The sequence below is a fragment of the Egretta garzetta genome, unplaced genomic scaffold (assembly GCF_000687185.1).
Source record: "Egretta garzetta isolate BGI_Z169 unplaced genomic scaffold, ASM68718v1 scaffold336, whole genome shotgun sequence".
Classification (NCBI taxonomy): domain Eukaryota; kingdom Metazoa; phylum Chordata; class Aves; order Pelecaniformes; family Ardeidae; genus Egretta; species Egretta garzetta.
In genome coordinates this window covers 592291-612600 of record NW_009259966.1, presented here as the reverse complement: position 1 = coordinate 612600, position 20310 = coordinate 592291, and the positions used below count along the sequence as shown (strand labels likewise).

The 20310-nt window shown below is 37.3% G+C and overlaps 1 protein-coding gene across 2 annotated transcripts in view; it reads left to right on the top strand.

Moving 5' to 3' along the window:
• The window catches only part of GBE1 (1,4-alpha-glucan branching enzyme 1), a 135025-nt gene that overhangs the window by 74323 nt on the left and 40392 nt on the right, over nt 1-20310 (top strand). The window lies entirely within an intron of this gene.

Sequence of the window (20310 nt, the reverse complement as noted above, 5' to 3'; positions counted from 1 at the left end):
ATCCAGTAGTTAATCTCATTTAATCAGCAAGTTACAGTTCCGTGTAGTCATCTTAAAAGTTGAATGTTGTACTTAGTTTTATACAAAATGCTGAAGCTATTTTTGCTTGTTGCTCTTTGCCATATTCACGTTCTCTAATTTCTTTGCAAAATAATCCTTACTTTATACTAAAAATCACAATTCTTTAATGTGGTGTGACAAGTTCTGTATAGCAGTTGATAGCCTCATGGGGCAAAAAAGGCTGAAAGCATGCTATAAATGACCATCTCTGTTTTCTGACAACAGAACACTTGAAAATTATAAAAGTCTTACCTTAATATTGCCTTCAACTTTTATTGTTAAATGTTCTGTATTATCAAGTTAAAGGGGGTTAAAGCCCTTCTTCCATTATAGTATATTTAAAAATATATTTTTCTAATTAAAAAAGTGGAGAACATTAATAAGGTAATGGTGGCATTTGTTTTAAGCATGCCTGAGTTGATATGTGTTTTCTTCCTTGGTTTTAGAAGAACACTCAAAAAATACCATGTTGTGGGGTTTGTTAAAAGAATTAAAGCAAATTTAGTAGGGAGCAAATCAATTCATTGTATGGTACTCTAGTAAAAGTATTGTTTCCAACAAAATGCAGCAATTTTTCCCAAGAGTGAAGAAGCATTTATGAAGTAATTAGTCAGGCACCAAAATGTGCAAGTTATGATGTGTGTGCTTCTGTTCAAACTAGTGAGTTTAGTTAACGATAGTTAAGGAAGCTGATGTTTAAAAAATATGCCAGCTAAACTGCAGATGTCTCTGCCCTAGATTGACTTGGTAAGGTTAGAAAAATGATCAGTAATCCAGTGTGGCCTGTTAAATCCAGTGTGTCAATGCAGGTTGATTGAGCAATTAATATTGTGTATCCTTGAGTACTGCAAATGTTTCAGTAACTACATTATAGTTTGCTATAATGTTTCGGTAACTACATTATAGTTTGCTATATGTAAAAGGTGAAAAGATTGTAGTAAATGTTGGAGGAGAAAACATAAATTCAGAATGCTTGCAATCTGGTGTACTTAAAAGGCATGTTGCAGCATGCTATGTAGTTAAGCAAATACAGTGACAAATGAGTTCTTTAACTTTTGGTTTTGAGCAAATGCCAAGGGTGAGGAAGAGAAAAGCCTAATCTAGAATGGGTGAAAGAGTGGAAATCTCCCTCAACAAAACCTGAAGAAGGCACTTTAGGTGCTTCTGTGCTTCCCTAGGTCCTTCCATAAGTGTCTTGTACTTTCTTTTTCTGAAAACAAAGACATCAAAGCAACATGCTGCTTTCTTAATGCTTTGCTTACCTTGAGGAAAAACAAACTGCATATAAAAAATGTTGTATCAGGAGTGGAAATCTGTGTTCTCAAATGTATACTGGAATTTCTCTTTGAAGATCTGGAATAATATTTAATTACACCTGTGTTGGCGTGTCACTTGTACTCCATACGTGCAAGCAGATTCTTGTTGAGAGAAGTTGAGCCCTATTGAACACCAAACGCTGATTGTGGCTTTCTGTCTTTCTCACTTTTCCCACTGGACAGTTCCCTGTCCTTCTTACAGGAATCTGTAAGCAACCACTACAAAAATCCTGGCAGCTGTTATTCTTATTTCTCATGTTTCTAGATGTTTAATTTTCACTGAAGACTTTTATTTTCCTTCCCAAGTGCTTGTATCGCAGTATAGGCAATCAATGATGTATGCAAACTTAAATGTGAATAGGAAAGTTTTGCCATTTCAGTAAGTTGGTTACCTTGTAACACAAACCACTGGGGAGCGTTCTTTCCTCCAGTCTGTATTTCAGTTTTCTGTGCAGCTTTGCAAGTAATCTCTGAGGCTTCATGTGCCCATCTGGCATGGAAGACTTAACCTAGAAAGGGAAGAACTCCATATGCTTGGCTGAAAATGAGCATGACAATGATAAACGTCCTGCTGTAGTGAATGAACACTCTGGAAGGCAAGTTTGTTTAATAGCAATAATAAAAAAGTAGCAACTATTTTGATACTTGTGCTATGTCGAAATCTTTCAAAGCAGGTGGGGAGCAACAATCCTAATGTAGCTGTAGTTAGTTCAACCCAACTCCTGTTTTAGACAGATATTTTAATACTGAGACTGTCCAGTACTGGTCAGAAGATGTCATATGACTTTAGAAAATTACAAAAATTACAAGTTCGTCTGCACAATGCTTTAGTAGGGGCAGAGGTGATGCTTCTTTAAGGGCTTCCTCAGTCACAGCTAAGCTTCCATGAAGATGTTGACATGAATAATACACATTTGATTGTCTGAACTTGAATGACACTTGAAGAGAAAGCCACAAGCATTCACAGTGTGTGCCTGTATTAAATAGTAGAAGTATTTTTATTATTGGAAATACTAGGGGGAAAAAACCCCTCTATTCATACTCAGATATTTTTGTTTGTAATTGTAGTGATACTGAAATACAATCTGCATCTAATATTAACTTAATTAAAACCAGAAAAGTATGTGGAAAAATATTTGGAGACCTAGATCTTTGCCCTCTCTAATATGAGGATTTAAAAACAAATCCAAAATAAAAACTGTATCTGGCTAAAATTCTTTATTGTCAACGTTAACTCTCTACAAAATAACAAAAAGGCTTACAATTTGAGCCTACTTCTTCAATTGCTAAACAAGGACTAATAGAAGTTGTTATAGGAATCTTCTGATCTCGCCTTGAAAATAAACATTGTCCAGTGGGTAATAACAGCAGTTGCTTTAACTTCAACATAAAGGCTCTCACATATTTCCTGAAAATAATAGTTGAATTTACCACTACAAAACTGTTCTGTATATACATCCCTTCGTTTCCTTTGGCTTCATTTTCCATCCTGTCCCTGAAGAAAAACTGTAGACAACTGTAATTGTTCCTTTCCCTTAAATATTATTTTTCTTTTCTCTTGCTCATTGCCTGTGCCCTGTGCTTAGGAAATCCCTGTGGGTCATGGGAAAGAGCTGTGTTGGTTCTTCAGTGAACTTGTTTCCATGTTCTCTCCTTATCTTGCAACATACATCTGTTACTCTATCCAGATTTAGACAAGCAAGGTAGCTGCTTGTTTGCCTAGAATAGACATAAGATCCAGCCCAACGGGCCTTAAATAGCATTTTAGGTCCTTGGGATCCTTCGTAGCACAAATATTTACTGGTTTACGCTACTTGGTTTTCAGCTTGCTAACAATAATTTTCTTGCTTCCATCTTAATTTTAAATTGGCTTAAACTCAAATATATTGATTTAAGTGGAGATTAGTTCCTACATGATCCTCTAGCACTATTTTTCATGACATTTCTGTAGTAAAACAACTTTTAATTAGGACTCCAGAGACCAAGTCTCTCTCCCTGCAAAAACAACTTTTTAATATATATATAGAAGCTAGAAAATGATTTGCGGTAACTAGCACATTTTTTGCAATCGTGAACATTGACTGATGGTGTTACTGTTTGGGTTGATGTTTACCTCTGTTTCACTAATATAATCAAATCTATCTGTAAAGCTTCTTTTTCCTGTTTGTTAGTCCATTTACACAGTAGTTTATTTCTCTTTGTTTAGGGGGTTTTTGGATGCACTAAACCAGGGGTTTTTTTTTGCTAATGCTTTGATATGATGAGACCTTGTTCTCTCTTTGGCCTTAAAAATAAAATAGATGATGCATAGCATTTTATTTTATAGCTTTCAGTATTTTGGAGAAAGAAACTTAGATTTTATTTGTTTGTTAGGACTCCAGAGACCAAGTCTCTCTCCCTGCAAAAACAACTTTTTAATACATATATATAGAAGCTAGAAAATGATTTGCGGTAACTAGCACATTTTTTGCAATCGTGAACATTGACTGATGGTGTTACTGTTTGGGTTGATGTTTACCTCTGTTTCACTAATATAATCAAATCTATCTGTAAAGCTTCTTTTTCCTGTTTGTTAGTCCATTTACACAGTAGTTTATTTCTCTTTGTTTAGGGGTTTTTTGGATGCACTAAACCAGGGGTTTTTTTTTGCTAATGCTTTGATATGATGAGACCTTGTTCTCTCTTTGGCCTTAAAAATAAAATAGATGATGCATAGCATTTTATTTTATAGCTTTCAGTATTTTGGAGAAAGAAACTTAGATTTTATTTGTTTGGTTTTTTTTTTTTTTCTTTTTAACTAAAGGATTTTGTAACATAAGGGTTGAAAATACATTCACAAACAAGAAAAGGAATGGTGCAAAACCTGTATCAGTAGCACAAATATCAGAGGGGAAATGTGCATACAATTTACTTTAAGAATTAAAGATTTGAAATAAAAATGATACAACATAACTTATGATAAAAATAGGAATGTTACTTAAAACAGAATCTGAAATACTTTCATTTCTACCTGTTCTAGAAAAAAAGAAATTGTATCAGGAACAAGGATATTTAGCATAAACCTTAGGGGGTTTTGTTTTCCTTAGATATATTGCAAGCAAGTAACTTTGAATTTTTACACTTTTTCTCTTCTGTACACTTTCTTATGCTTATTACTCCTGTGCACTGGTTACAGTTTCACTTTTTAGACCATGACCTAAAAACGGCCTTGCCAAGAGCAAATTCTCTTTTAACTAGATCCCTTCAGTCAACTCATTTTGATAAACAACAGTGAAGTGCTCAGTTGGTAAAGACTGCAGATTAGGATACATAGTTTGAAATTATCCTTCTTAATATGCTTACCTAGTATGCCGTGCAAATGTGCTTTCTGTGCTGCCAGTTCTACCAGGTGCTTGAATTTCATGGCAGTCTGACAGAAACAATTATCTTCATTTTAAGGTAGAAAACAAGAAAGGTGTAGTGTGAAATCTTTCCTACAGTTTGGTGTAGACTTCTTGTCCTGTAGTGTTAGACCGCATACAACTTTGTTCCATTGTACCCTGTATGCCCCACTCACAACTTGGGGCGGGCACTGGCAGTGTATATATGTAATGCAAATGGATATCTAATACAAATACATAGATTAGGCTTCATTAATTGCTTTGAGAGTCTGTATCAAAAGGTCTAGAGGTTCAAACTTTTAATATTTGTTGTTCGTTTAGAGTTGATTGAAAAAGCCCCTTCATTTCTACACTTGCTCAAAACACATTAGAATGACTGTGAGAAAAGCAATTAAAGAGAGACTGTTTCATAATCTGCAACTAACTCACGCACACACAAACTAATTTTCCTTCTGTTCCACCTTCTCTTCAGAAGTAACAAGTGATAGGACAAGAGGAAATGGCTTCAAATTGTGCCAGCAGGGGTTTAGATTGGGTATTAGGAAAAATCTCATCACCTTAAGGGTTGTCAAGTATTGAAATAGGCTGCCCAGGGAAGTGGTTGAGTCACCATCCCTGAACGTCTTTAAAAGATGTGTAGATGTGGTGCCTAGGGACATGGTTTAGTGGTAGACTTGGCAGTGTTTAGGTTAACAGTTGGACTTGATGATCTTGAAGGTCTTTTCCAACCTAAATGATTCTATGATTCAAATTAAATACGCCCAAATACTAGAAATCTCTTGCGGGAGCTGATTGTACTTCCTCAAGGAATTGGGAGGGTAGGGAAGAAAGCTCCATACATGTGTGCATCATTTAAATGCATAAATAAAATGGTTACTAGCAGCATTTTGTATATGTGATGGTATGTTGGTGTGTACACTATGGCTTCTCAAGTCAGGAACCTTGAAACAGAAGCCTTCATAGTTGGCAATATCCTCTGAACTGCTCAATAATCATCAAGTTCTCCAACCATGTTCATGGATTCAAATCCGGGCAAGATATTCCAGGCTAGGAGAGAGAACAGTCTGAATTGAGGTAGCTGTTGTGTGCGGTGCTCCCTTTTTCTTTCAGAGTAATGCTGATGTTTCCTTTGTTTTTTGTTCCTCAGTCTTAAGTCTGCAGGGTATCGGATATTCCAGTGTTATTAATGTAGTGGATTTGTAGTAAATCAAGCCATTCTGACATTTTGTTTCAGTTACAAGGTGTTGTGTTTTGGTTTTTTTAAGAATGGATAGTTTTCTACTTGTTTTTCTGTTACTGATATAAAGAGATTTGATTTTTAAGCCTGAGTTAAGTTATTTTGGGAGCTACAGATTTTTTTAATTATGCTTAGTACTATCATTAAACCAGCTGATATTGTTATTGAGACTTCTGCTAATGTCTCAAGCTTTGTTCTTAAGACTCCATCTGTTGCCTTGCATCTTATGTGATTTGTATTGCTCACAGTTCAGACTTGTAACGTCTTTTCTGTCACTGTGTGTGAGTGCATACCACCTGGTCTACTGATATAATGGTTTGTGTGATGTCAGGACTTGCTAAAGAATAATAAAGGAAAACAAGGATATTGAAGTTATATTAGAAACAAGAGTTCCATTCTCTTTTTGTATGACAGCCTTCATTTCTGCTTTATTGTTCTTTTGAAGAGCAATTACACTAATAGGCCTCTATATATTACAACTTTATATAACTTCACACTTTCAGCACAGGTTTTTGGAGTAATTTCTCTATTCAAGCATTCAAAATTATAATTTATTACAGAAATTATTATAAAGTCATATTGCAATGAAAAGCTTTTTCAACATTTTATGGATTTCTGACTCTGCAGGGTATGGCTGTTGTTCTGTCCTTTCATAATTTTTTTTTTCCTTCCATAGCTACAGAGTTCAGAAACTCTTCAGTAAACTATAATTAAACTATACAGATGACATTGATTAGTTTTACTTAGCTGTCTTTTATGAAAAAAACCCAACTCTAAAGATAAATCTAAAGACTACAGTATTCTGGCTGAATTATTTTGTTTTCAGTTTCTTCACCTTGAATTCAAATAAATTTAAAATCAATAGGTTTACCTCACTTTCAGACTCCTTTGCTTTTTTAATTCAGAATGTAAGAACTGTAATAAAAGCTCTGTCTTAAAAATGTACCTCAAATTTATTGGGAGTTGTGCATCTAAATGTGCATATTTGTACATAAGAAACTGTTTTGATTAGTCTTCAGATGTCCAAAGTTAAGATTTTTGTAGAGGACAGAATATTCCTGCCTGTTGGTATGGAAGTATGACAATTTTTGTGAATTTGATAATATATTGATGTTTATATATACCAGTTTCTTTGCTCAATGATTCATTAAGTGTGTTAGCAATTAAGTGTAGTCATTTTACACTTTCTATGCTGTGGTTAACTTGGATCCAAACAAAAGGCTTTTAACGTTTTCTGCTTATATAGTTTTCATGTGCTTTAAAATGTCACATGTTGTAATTATTCTAAAACTTTTAAAAAGCTTGATTCATCCTATGAACTCTTCGTTAGCCATTAGGGCTTTAGAAGAGCCTTGATATTGTAAGGTATGTGAAAATGCCTTGTAACTATAAAAATGATGATTTTGTTCATTACACCCTTTCAGAGAAAAAAATTACCTACCTGGTTCCCTCTTCTGAGTAGAGAGCACTCCCGGGGATATGTAGGTGGTTTTTCTTAGTCATATGTAGATTTGGTCCATCACTGCATCTATTCAGAATGACAGATTAGCTATACTTGCTATAGCTAACCTATAGACTACTTCTAGCACTCTAGGTCCTTGGTTGGAAGACACAGTGTAAAACTGAAAGGAAGTAAAAAAATATTTTCAGATTTTCATGTAATTATTAAGTTGATCTATATATAAGACTGGAATCAAACATCCAGGTCTCCATTTGGATTACTAAAAAATAATAATAACTTGCTCCTTTTGAGAGAGAGTATGTGTTTTCTTTTTTTTTCTCTACCTTCTTCAATAAATTCATGTAATAACGTAGTTTTCACATACAACTAAGCTTCTACTTTGTCACTAAGCAGAGGAGTAATGTTTATTTTCTAGTTCGTTTATCAACACCACTAATGACATGCTTAGTGCAGGAGGCCACTCATTTCCTGGATGCAAGATGTCTACAGAAACAGTCTGCTTGATGAAAACTAAAGCTGTGCAAGGCCATCACTTGGAGAACTTTGTAAGAGCAGGGAAAAAGGGTAAGCATACCCCATTCAAACAGTGGTAAATATGATGTTTGTCTTTTTTTTTTTCTCCCTACTGCTTAATTTACTTCATGCAATTTTGATGCTGATAGGAATCATAGAACCATTTGGGTTCGAAAGGACTTTTAAGATAGAGTCCATTTGTTAACCCTGCAAGTCCACCACTAAACCGTGTCATTAAGTGCCTTGTCTACCTGTCTTTTAAATACCTCCAGGGATGGGGACTCAACCACTTCCGTGGACAGACCGTTCCAATGCCTGATACCCCTTTCAGTGAAGAAATTTTTCTTAATATCCAATCTAAACCCCTGCTGGCACAACTTGAGGCCATTTCCTCTTGTCCTATTGCTTGTTACCTGGGAGAAGAGACTGACACCCACCTTGTTACAACCTCCTTTCAGGTAGTTGTAGAGGGCGATAAGGTCTCCCCCAAGCCTCAACCCTCCTCTTCCCCAGACAAAACAACCCCAGTTCCCTCAGCCGCTCCTCACAAGACTTGTGCTCTAGACTGCTTCACCAGTTTCTTTGCCCTTCTCTGGACATGCTCCAGCACCTCAATGTCCTCCTTGAAGTGAGGGGCCCAAAATTGAACACGGTATTTAAGGCGTGGCCACAGCAGTGCCAAGTATAGGGGTTATACTAGTATAGAACTAGTATAGTCTTGCTAGTCATGCTATTTCTAATACAAGCCAGGATGCCATTGGCCTTCTTGGCCACCTGGGCACACTGCTGGCTCATATTCAATTGGCTGTCAACCAGTACCCCCAGATCCTTTTCCTGCCAGCCAGCTTTCCAGCCATTCATCCCCAAGCCTGTAGTGTTGCATGGGGTTGTTGTGACCCAAATGCAGGACCTGGCACTTAGCCTTGTTGCACCTCATACAATTGGCCTTGGCACATTGATCCAGCCTGTCCAGATCCCTCTGTAGAGCCTTCCTACCCTTGAGCAGATCAACACTCCCACCCAACCTAGTGTCACCTGCAAACTTACTGAGGGTGCACTCCGTCCCCTCGTCCAAGTCGTCGATAAAGTTGTTAAACAGAACTGGCCCCAATACTGAGCCCTGGGGAACACCACTTGTGACCGGCCTCCAACTCGATTTAACTCCATTCGCCACCACCCTTTGGGTCTGGCCTTCCAGACAGTTTTTTTTACCCAGTGAAGCATATGCCCGTACAAGCCACGAGCAGGCAGTTTCTCCAGGAGAATGCTGTGGGAAGTGGTGTCAAAGGCTTTACAAAAGCCCAGGTACACTACATCCACAGTCTTTTCCTCATCCACTGAGCAAGTCGCCTTGTCATAGAAGGAGGTCAGTTCAGTCAAGCAGGACCTGCCTTTCATAAACCCATGATGACTGGATGTGATCACCTGGCTGTCCTGTATGTGCTGCATGATGGCACTCACGATGATCTGCTTTATGATATTTCCTGTCACTGAGGTCAGACTAACAGGTCTGTAGTTCCCTGAATCCTCCTTCTGGCCCTTCTTGTAAATGGGAGTCATATTTGTTAACCTGCAGTCAACTGGGACCTTCCTGGTTAGCCAGGACTGCTGATAGATGATGGAAAGGGGCTTGGTGAGCACTTCCGCCAGCTCCCTCAGTACCCTTGGGTGGATTCCATCCAGCCCTATAGACTTGTGTGTGTCTAAGTGGTGTACCAGGTCGCTAACCCTTGGATTATGGGGGCTTCATTCTGCTCCCTGTCTTCCAGCTCAGGGGGCTGGGTCCCCTGAGAACAACTGGTCTGATTATTAAAGACTGAGGCATAGGCGGCATTAAGTACCTCAGTCTTTTCCTCATCCTTTGTCACTATGTTCCCCCCCTTATCCTATGAAGGATGAAGATTTTCCATAGCCCTCCTTTTGTTGCTAATGTATTTATAGAAATATTTTTTATTGTCTTTTACAGTAGTAGCTAGATTAATTTCTAGTTGTGTTTTAGCCCTTTTAATTTTTTCTTCGCATGACCTTGCATCATCCTTGTAGTCCTCCTGAGTTGCCTGCCCCTTCTCCCAAAGATCATAAACTCTCTTTTTTTCCTGAGATCCAGCCAAAGCTCTCTTTTCATCTGGGCTGGTCTTCTTCCTTGCCGTCTTGTGTTTCGGCACACGGGGACCGCTTGCTCTTGTGCCTTTAATAGTTCTTCTTGAAGAATGTCCAGCCTTCCTGGACTCCTTTGCTCTTCAGGACTGCCCCCCAAGGGACTCTGTCAACCAAGCTCCTATACAAGTCAAAGTCTGCCCTCCGGAAGTCCAAGGTGGCAGTTCCGCTGACCGCCTCCTTACTTCTCCAATAATTGAAAACTGTCATTTCATGATCGCTATGCCCAAGATGACCTCCAACCATTACATCACCCATAAGTCAACAGGTCCAGTGGGATAATGATAATTTACCAGTACTCATTTTCTTTTAAGTTACTTATTTCTGAAACCCCCAGTGCTGAGAAAAAGTTCCAGCAGCCTCTCACGACACCCAGCTGTGTTTGACTTCTACTATTTGCAGTCTGTCTGTACTCAGTAATCTGGAAAGGGCTCAGCAATTGCATAGCCAAGAGAAAAATGGATCTATTTTGTCCAAAACCATCTACCAAAGAGCAAAAAATTTCCTCATGAATATACTTTGTAGGCTGGCTTTTAAAGAGAGAGAGGTGACACAAGCTGTGTTTTCCTTTACATCCCAATCAAGTAATTTAGCAACGTGAAAGTAGTGAGCTGGTGTAAGAGCATGCATAAGAGTCTGTTAATCAGCAACCCTACCTTTGGTGATGCATTGTTCTTTCTCAGACTGGTTTTGGGCAACACAGAGCCAAATAGAATTAAACCCCACGCGTTATTCAGTAAGAAATTGTTGGTTTGAGACATGACTGAGCAGGTGATGTTTTGTGTTAGTAAAGCCTGAATAATAGATCCTTAGGCATATATTCCAATTTTGTTTTTAATGTGTGCAGTTGTGGTAATTTGAAATGAGTTCATCTCGGTAGTGACATTAATTCCACGAATCAATGTAGTTTAAACTGAGATAACATGTTCTGTAATGACACTGGAATAAAAAGAAGATGCCTTTATGAGTTCAAGAACTACTTATTTTCATAAGCCCTATTTATTAGCTTAAAATCTGTGCATTGTCTTAATTTTGAGGCCATCAATCCAATGTTGACTCAGAAATTTACTAGAATATGAAGTTAAACAATATTGTAGCTGAATTTGCACTGATCTTCAAGGAGCAAGGTATTTTCTATGCAGGTTTTTGTAAGAAGTGGGAAAATCTGCAGAGTAAAGCATATTAAAACATTCTTTATAAATGTTGACCTACCTTTTTCAGGTGTCTTTTGAGATCTTCAGTTTGAAATTTCAAACTATGCAGGCTTCAAATGTCAGTAGAATTTATCACTGTAAGCATGGACTACGTGGTTTGATTTGGAGTAGATTTCTGTTGTAATTTATTATAACCTTGTTGAGGTTTTAAAAAGAACCTGAAAGCGCTCTAACCCATTTGGTGTGCTTCCATACATCAAGAAATTTAATGAAAAAAATGCTTTTATATAGTAGCAGTTAGAGAGAGGTAGCTATCTATGTATTGATGTTGGAGGGAGGAAACACATGCAAAGTAGAAGGCAGACCAGGAGAACATGGGGGTGGAGAGGAGGCACGCAATCAGGTTGGTACTGGAGTGGAGCTGTAGGCTCCATTAACTCAGGACAGTAATTTTATTTTTCCCGCTAAAAAGATGCATTCCTGTACATAATTCCAGGTAAATTATTTCTGTAAGCTCACAGAAATCAATAAAAATACAATGAAAATCAGGTATTTTAGTTTTGCTTCAGAGTTAAGTACTATGAGGTTAATCTTGTGTATGAATAGAGACCTGATTTTAGTAAGTTCTCAAGAAGGGAGAGGAGGAATTTAAGGTGGAATAAATTAGAAAAAGAGTTTAGGAAGAGGGTAAAGTTAGTTTTGACTGAACAGAAAATTAATTTTGTTAGACTCCTTTTTTTATGAATAGAACACGTACCTTTTGAGTTGGGCTGTCTTGTTGAATGTAAAAGACTACTTCTTTCTCAACAGATTACATAAAAGTGCAGGGCTGGGGGAGAAACAGGACAAGTGCCTTATCATCACAAAGAGAACCGAGGATTATTCACAGAGCCAAGAGTGCTGGTGCATTCTTCTTACATCCAGAAGCCCAGAACTTTTACTCAGTTGGGATAGTTATTCAGATCTTTCTGTAAAATTCAGAGCAGGTCTACAAGTAAGGTATTTCCATTTAATAGCTTCATAACTAGCATTTTTTAGACATTTAGAATAATCTATTAATGCACTCCTGATTTGGGTCAGTCCATAGACTATGAAACAACTCCCTTAAGCTCATCAGTTTTTTTTTTTCATCAGGCTAACTATTAATACAAAAGAAAATCTGCAGGAAAGCCTGGATCATCTTGATGGTTGTATTGTAGGTCAGCTCTACGTTTAGCCTAAGCTGACAACCTTTGTCTTATTTCAAAATAATAACGCAAAAAAAAAAAAAGGAAATCTAAAGGAAAATGTTAATCTGGTTTACCATCTAGTGTTGGATCGGCAGCATGCTTTCCACCATTTACCTTGTGCTCTGTAAATTTGTGAAAAGTACAAATGTCGGGATTGTGATGCGTACTTGAACCGCCTTTTTTATTTTTCTCTTACTGTAGACTGCTGCATAGGTGACTTGTGTGTGTGTGTCCTCTCTAGGACTGGGGGAATATGTGTAGGTGTCCTTTTAAAAACAAACAAAAAGGCTGAGCTTTTGTTCTTATGTTTGGGGTTTTTTGTGATTGCTTATTTATTTTAGTTCATAATGGCTGCCACTGTCTCAGAAAGTGAGGAATTGTACATAATATTGCTTCAGGGGAAAAAGTACAGAAGTCTGAACTGGAGGGACTTCTGTAACTTGAATTTTTTTTCTTTCATCCAAGTTAGCATAGTGTGAGAGTGCTAGCTATTTATAGGTACCAAAATACTGTGTAAATGTATATTCTATTTTCAATAAGTCATCATTTCTGATATTGTGCTTTTTTCCTCCGTATGTTCTATTTAGCTGTACTTAAGCAGCTTTTATGCAGACCTTTATGAATATGTGAATAGTTCATTCTTTAAAACCCTCTATTTTTTTCAATATATTTTAAAATCTCATCTAGCTTTTTGTCTCTATCCTAATAATTTAATCCTTCCTTTTTGCTTTTGGAGGAAAAAAAATGCAACCTAATAAGTCCTACTGAAAATATTCTATATGGCAACAGTATGTTTGAAATACTAGATTACTTCATCTCTAAATTTGCTTTTTATCACAATATGAGCCTTACATGTATTCTGTTATCTTAATACATGTCATACTTGCAAGCATCTTGGTGCTAAAGCACTGATTTACACTGATGACAGAAGTAAAGATGATCTAGAACAAAGTAACGGGGGTGCTATTTGGAATAATTCTTATTCCTGCCTGTAGGTGCTCTTCAAAATAGAAATAGGAAGTTTAGTCAGACCAATCTCCTCAGCTGAAATGTGTCGGTTTGGTTTAAGTTCCTTTTTTTTTTTTTTTCTGGTTTTGTCATTAACATTTATAAAGGGATGACGTGAGCCGTACCTGAAATACCAAGAGGCTGGACTCGGGGACAGGCGAAGTTTTTACTAGTCTCATGTTACAGCCCTGTCTCTCTTTTCCTCCCTCCTGCTGTTACCATGTAGTATCAGGTTTTCAAAGGCTATGTTGTTTTCTAACAGTAAAATGTTCCTATTAAGATCTAAATAAGAAAACAAGTTTTGAAATAAGCTACCAGCATAGTGTGGCTGTGTAAAAGAATGAAATGGAACAAAAGAGAATGAGTAATGACATTGGCAAATAATTTTTTGCAGATAAAGAAGCAATTTTACTTATTTCAGAGGATTGTTTTCCCTTTTTTAAAAGAAGATCCATGAAAAGCATTTATCACTTCAGCAAGTTTATTTTTTTAAATAAAAAGCCAAAGGAATTGAAAAATCATTACCAACAAGTATTTCATGTGTCCAATTCAAAATGTCTTTGTGCAAGTAATCTCTAATGGTTTCTTGTCTCTGTTTTGTGTTTTGCTTTTGTCACTTTGAATTTCCATACAGCATTGCTGGAGGGGGAGAGGAGAAATCATCTTAGTGTTTGTACTTATTTGGCTTTCCTCAAACAGTTGTAACACAACACTTTTCTGACATTGAAGCAGGCTTTTTTTCTGAAATCAAAGTTTACTTTTTCCCTTGACAAAGAATTTTTGTCTTAAAGGAGGAAAGAGCATTATGTGACTCCTAAAATGGTTGCAATACATACTCAGCTTGGGCCTTAAGAAAGCTGTATCACTTCTTTGTATACAGTGCAATGACAGCATGAAGTAGAGCACTTTGAATGCATACATATTTCAGTGAAATGGAATGCTATTTTTGGAAATAATGTTTTGAAATACAATAATTAATGAATACATGCATACAAAATAAGTTCTAGCAATTACATGAAATTTGGGGTAGAGAAAGGAGTAGTATATCTAAAAATATTCTTTTAGTAAAAAACTTCTCAAGGAAAAAAGTTGAAGGTGGCTACTCAGATGAGATTGCTTATATTATTTTATACAGCTAGTTCAGAAGTATTTGTTTCAAAACCTGAAAAACAAATTAAAATTTTATCATGTTTTAAGCAGCAGTAATCTAGAAATAATTTCTGCTCCGATTCTCATTTATCAGTGTAAATTTATTCTGTATCTATTAACTTGGTGTCACAAGGAAAACCTAAAATGATTAGTTAGTTATGTCTTGAAAGGCGCCCAGTTTTGTTATGCCTTCAGCTGATTCAGGTCTTAGGGCTAATTTAAATGTGTTTCAAGTATAAGATGAATACTGTCATGCTTGCATCTGTGTGTATAGAAGATTGTTGAATTTCAAACCCGGAAGGGATAGCTGTAAGCTGCAAATACAGAGACAGAATATAATGGAATGAAGAGATGGGATAGCTCATGGCGAGTCTCTGTTTCTTGGAAATTGGATCTCATAGGTCCACAGTGCTAGACCATTCATTTACAACTGCTGATTTGTTTCCTAACTTCCTTCGAACAAAGTTGTTTGGGAAAAAAAAACAAACATCAAAACCAACCCCATGAGTATTAAGATAGATAACCAGTCTTGTTTGATTTCCTTTCTTATCTTCCTTCGAACAAAGTTGTTTGGGAAAAAAAAAACAAACATCAAAACCAGCCCCATGAGTATTAAGATAGATAACCAATCTTGTTTGATTTCCTTTCTTACGGGAATGCCTCTAAACAAAATTTAGCATTCTGATCTGTGAAGATGCTTGCTCAGTCATCCCTTCCCCAGTTGCCACAAGGACGTGCTGTTGGTCAGATTTCTTTTTAATATTACAAAATTGTATTTGATCCTTTGTCAAATTCAGGAAGTAAACTAGAGTTGTAAAAAAAAAAACCAACAAAAAACAAACAAACAAAAAACCCCCAAAAAAACAAAAACAAAAAAACCAAACCCAAAAACCCAAACAAACCAACAACAACCCACCAAAAAAACCCCACCAATTCCATCCTTTTCTGTTCTGTCATGTATATGCCAGTCACTTCAGGTAGGTCACTTGGCTCACTCTTGGCATCTCAGTCCCTATACTGTGACATCATCTTCCTGTCAATATAAATGTAGCTAGAGATACCAAAATATGTAGCTTCTGCTTTCCCGTTGGCTTTGCACGAGGAATAACACATACTGAATAGTGTCTTCCTTCATAAAAGCTGGTGGCATGAAGTAACGTGGTGAATTCAATAAGTTATTTATAGAAAGTTCTTAGACTTTTTTTAGCTTTTCTGAGGTTTTTCTAAATAAAAAAAATGAAGAACTATTATCAGTAGTTTGAAGTCTAGTATGTATTCTCTGCTTCTGTTTGAACCTGTGCTGCTTGGCTCATGTACATATACATCATACTAGTGTTCTTAATGTATGGACAGATTATAATATCTGAAATTACATATGTAATATGCCAATCATCAGGAAATGCTGGAGTGCTTTAGTGGGTCTTGGATTTCCTAGTTATTTAGAACAATTTTCTATAATAAAACCTGAAAATTGTTAGGTGAAATACAAAATTGGCAGAAGCTCTGCCTGATGACACTCTGAGTACCACTTAAAAGCTCTTCATCAAAAGGCATATTACTGGGGGGCAAATGGCTAAAGTCTTTTCTCTAGTCTTTCTGCCTGTAGTGAGAATGATTACCTGAAGGAAGGGGAGTGGAATAATGCCACTTAAGCCAGTTCATCTTGTGGATCTTCTGATGTCTCTTAAAGCTGTTCCTTTAAGGCATGCCCTATTCAGAAGTACAAGGGAAGGAGAACGTGAAAGATTAACTAAACACGCAGAAAGGATGTTTCTGCTACAACTGATCTGTCAAAGAAAGAATACGGTAACATTTGGTTACAGTCTAGTTTGTTTCCCTATTAAGTTTTAAATTTCAACAAACTTCTGGAGCTGTTGAAGTGGGTCCAGAGGAGGACCACAAAAATGGTCAGAGGTCTGGAACCCCTCTCCTATGAGGAAAGGCTAAAGGAGTTGGGGTTGTTCAGCCCAGAGAAGAAAAGGCTCCAGGGAGACCTTATTGCAGCTTTTCAGTACTTAAAGGGGGCTTATAAGAAAGATGGGGACAGACTTTTTAGTAGGGCCTATTGTGATAGGACAGGGGGTAATGGCTTTAAACTAAAAGAGGGTAGAGTCAGACTGGATATGAGGAAGACATTTTTAACAATGAGGGTGGTGAAACACTGGAACAGGTTGCTCAGAGAGGTTGTAGATACCCCATCCCTGGAAGCATTCAAGGTCACGTTGGGCACGGCTCTGAGCAACCTGATCTAGTTGAAGATGTACCTGCTCATTGCAGGGTTGGACTGGATGACTTTTGAAGGTCCCTTCCAATCCAAACTGTTCTATGATTCTATGATCTTGTTTTAAGCCTGTTCTCTCAATATTGCAAGAATTATTTTTTTTTTTCCCTGTCTCCCCACATGCAAACAAAAATATGATGAAGGCCTCAGTGGACAATTGTTCTCTAATCTTACAGAATTTGGAGAGTATTTTATAAATTACTTGCTACTTGTAGCAAAGGTGCCATCAGTGCCAATTCTCCAAGTCCTCTTTTTATCTGAAAAGCAATGTTTTGCTTCAGCTTCCAAAGCTATTGCCTGCTGGGTGATTGCCTGATGGGCTTTTTCTAAACATGCTAAGTCGTTTTTCTTCTTTCCTCTGTTTTCTGTTTTTCTGTATTTTTTTTTCCTTTCACCCATTTCTCAGTTGTTCTGATGCTGGCTTAATGTAAAGGTGAGTCAAGACTATCTTTAAATTACACTTGTAAATCTAGCCCATCAGGATATTTGTAACTATCTGCCCCAGCCTCTGCAGTAGTTGTATTCTCCATGCGCACACCCGTACTTGGCAGCACCATTCCCAGTTACTCAAACAGGGACCTGCTTCATAAAGTTGCTAACTCTATGCTGTGCAGAACAATTTGGTTTTTTTAATTTCATAATCTAAAAGTATGGCATCAGAAGTTCTCAGTGTCTGAAGTAATTAATTGTAGATTAGTATTAGAAGGTAATGCTCTTCAGAGACTGGTTCTTAATTACCACCTTTTTTTATGCTATTCTGGTGTTGTAATCAGTCACAAAAGTATTTTAATATGTGAGCATTATCTCGCTATTACATCTTAACTTTTCCTTTTTTGTTGTTTTTTGTACTCTGAGATGTGAATAAAGATGGTTTGAGGATCAGGTTTAAGATGCTTTAAAATCAAATTTTGTAATGCTTCCGTGTAAAACATTTGTATGCATAACATCCACATGAAGCAATTGTAAATCTATACTAAATTTTAGGAGCTGATGTAGTGAGCGTTCCAAGACTAAGTATTTCTGTGGAAGCAGCTCATTTTGATGATTTTTAAATGATTTCTGATTTTTAACATCACGCAGGTGCAGTCACCCTCTATCTGACAGACACATTATAACTTGCAAAAAGTTCACAATAACTCTTTGAAAACTGTGTGAGATTTGGTCCCTATTCCAGTGAGAGGGAGAGAGAACACCAGGGCAATGACTGCCTTGAACAGGTCAGAGTGACATCACTGGAGGTTTTTGCTCATTAATCATAGAATCATTTGGTTGGAAAAGACCTTTAAGATCATCGAGCCCAACCGTACCTGTACACTACTAGACTATGTCTCTAAGCACCTCGTCTACCCATCCTTTAAATACCTCCAGGGATGAGGACTCCACCACTTCCCTGGGCAGCCCATTCCAGTGCCTGATACCCCTTTCAGTGAAGAAATTTTTCCTTATATCCAATCTAAACCTCCCCTGGTGCAACTTGAGGCCATTTCCCCTTGTCCTATTGCTTGTTACTTGGGAGAAGAGACCAATGCCCACCTCACTGCAGCCTCCTTTCAGGGAGTTGTAGAGGGCAATCAGGTCTCCCCTCAGCCTCCTCTTCTCCAGGCTAAACAAACCCAGTTCTCTCAGCCGCTCTTCATAAGACTTTTGCTTCAGACCCTTCACCAGCTTTGTTACCCTTCTATGGATGTGCTCCAGCACTTCAGTGTCCTCCTAGTAGTGAGGGGCCCAAAACTGAAGACGGTATTTGAGGTGCGACCTCACCAGTGCTGAGTACAGGCATGATACACACCTTTTGTGCACCTTCATTAGTAATCTTGTTTACAGACAGGCAAAGCACTCCAATTTGCACCACACCTTTCCTGTTCCATGACTGGACAGGTGACTTCTTAGTCGGTTCAGTATACTGGCTGATAGTCATAAGTAGTTCGGTTGATCATCAGTTAAGCAGATGTGACTTTCTTAAAACCTGCCCCTTTTGGAGCATGGCAGAGTACTGGAGACGCTGACTACTGATCTCTAACTGTTCTTTCTGAAATGCCCCCCCCCCCCCCCAAAAAAAACCCCAACCAACTTGAAATCTTCAATATCCATTTCCACACAGCAAAACAACCCCGAAACCAAAAGAACCCAACAATACAAATAACCTTGCTTTAGGCATCCTGGTTATGATTGACTGTAATAAGCAGCGGTCTTGCAATGGATTATGCTGTCACCATGCGATTACTATGCTAGCACATTGGAAATATGCTAAAACTAATAAGCATCACTTGGAAAAATTGCTTTCAAGTGTCTGGTTATAGTCTTAAATAAAGCAGTCACCTTCTTTCATTTCTTATGTAAGAGTATTTTAAAAAGAAAAAGGCAACCAAAAAAATCCAACACAAAACAAAAAAAAACCACCTAAAGATAAAAATGAACAAGTTGGAAAAAGGAAAAAAAGACTCTGAAACAATGAATACACAAAGTAGGTAAATTGATGGGGGATGTTCTTCTGATATATACACTAATTATGTTTATACTGACATAAATATTTATGAACCACTGAGGATACTGCTGTTGAAATACGCTCTGCAAAGCAGCAGTTTCATTCTTTGGAACATCAGTGTATTTCAAAGCTAGCTTTCTTTCCAAATTAAGATGAAAAGTCAAATTTTTGTGAGATGAAAAACCAGGACATTATTTCCACTTGATAGCATTTAAACTGTTTATAGTACTGTTTTCATCTATTTATTTACTAGTAAGCAGAAGGAAAGTGAATCTGAATGTAAATGTACTGTTTAATTTGGCATAGTGCAAATGAGATTTTTGAAACTCGTGAGGCTTCTCCTTTCCTCCTCAGGTTGCTCAAAATACGCTTCCACAAAGAGGTTTTGGCAGACTTGTGTTTTCCTAGTTTAAATAGTCAGTTAGTTTTGACTTTGGTTAGTGTCATTCTTTAACCATTCAAATCTGTTGTCTGATTGTTGAGAATCCCCATCTGAACTACTGTTAGATGGTTTTTCGAACAGCAATGTGTTTTAACTTGAATTATTAGACAAAAATTCCTTCTAAACCCCCAGCAAATCATACTGAAACACTGTGTTTGGTTTGAGTGGAAATGCCAAAGTAGTAACACATCATTCTGTGATGTGTTCTGATTTTGCGTTGGTGGCTTTGCTTTATCTTTAAATAGAGCTAGAAAACATTGAACCAACATTTATGTTAGCAGCTAGACATAGATCTCATCGCTCTTTCCCAAGATAATACTTTTTGCGGAGTTACTGAGCTGTTTGGTGCTTGAAGTGGGACTACTGGCTACGAATGAGAGCAGCAGCTCTCTCTTCTCAGTGGCACGTTGCCATTTTGTGGATCAACAGCTATGCTT